Below are 1295 nucleotides of genomic sequence, written 5' to 3' on the forward strand. Positions count from 1 at the left end.
ATTTTCTAATTATACTTTAGGTGAGTCTATAATTCAAGTTTGATATTTACATTACTTGGACAATCTGAACAGAATATTTTTATTCTCTCCTGGCTTCCAATATTACTATTTTGAATTGTCATTTCTTTGTAGATATTTTGACTTTTTCTCTTTGGCTGTTTTTATGATATCTACTTTAATCTGGTGTTTGAGGCTTATTACATGTCTTAAAATGGATTTCTGTAACTTATTCTGCTTGAAATTCAGTGTGATTCCTGAATGTGAAGAGCCATTTGTTTCATGGATTCTGGAAAAGGTTATATCATTACCTCTTTTAATATTATATCCTCCTCCCATTCTCTGTAGTCTTTTATTCTTAAATCCTAGGTTTATGCTAAATTTGTTATTTGAGAGTTTAAAATATATTTCTTTACATAGATTTTATTTCATGTTTTTCAATCTTTGTTCAGATTTGTGTTAATTTATTTAGCTCTGTCTTCCATTTCACTAATTCCTTGTTCACTTATGTTTAATCTGCTTGACTTCTTCATTAAGTTTTTAATTTAATAACCATATTTTGAATTTATGTATGTTCTATTTGATTTTTCTAATAGGGCTTGGCATTTAAAAACTTGATTGTGATTTTTAGTTTTTTCGTTTGAATAAAAAATAAATTATTAAAGAATAACTATCTAAAATTTTTATATTTTTAATATTAATAAATATTAAAAACAAATATACATATATTATATTAATAAATATTAAAGAATAAAAATATTTATTTTATATTCTGTGCCCAAGTATAGAATATTAATTTATTAATATAAATTATTATATAAATAATAATTATTATTGTAAATAATTTATTCTATATTCGGATTTTGAATATTGCTGTTTTGAAAGTGTGGATGCTCAAATTCTTAGTATTTGTTTTGTACGCTGGATTTCTTGATTTATTTCAGCTGAATTTCACTCGTAATGGCTAGTTTGCTGGTATATTTTTTATTTTAAATTATTATCTCATATATTGCTTACCCTACTTGGAATTATACAAGGCTTGGGTTTGGGGTGCATTATTTCTCAGAACATATTCCCTTGCTTCTGGTAGTTTCCCTGAAGCATTAGGAAGCTGGGAGAACCACAGCACCCCTCAGTTTTAATTTCTTGATTTGGAATTTTCTGTACTATGAGAGGAGAACTACGTTTACTAATTTTAAAAGACGTATTTATCCAAGCCCTGTGCCAAACTGGAGTTTGAGTCAAGGAAATGCCAGATAAGTTTTTGTTGCCAGCAGTCATCTGAGTGTGTATATCTC

This window comes from Galeopterus variegatus, unplaced genomic scaffold (genome assembly GCF_000696425.1).
Source record: "Galeopterus variegatus unplaced genomic scaffold, G_variegatus-3.0.2 Scaffold5135, whole genome shotgun sequence".
NCBI lineage: Eukaryota > Metazoa > Chordata > Mammalia > Dermoptera > Cynocephalidae > Galeopterus > Galeopterus variegatus.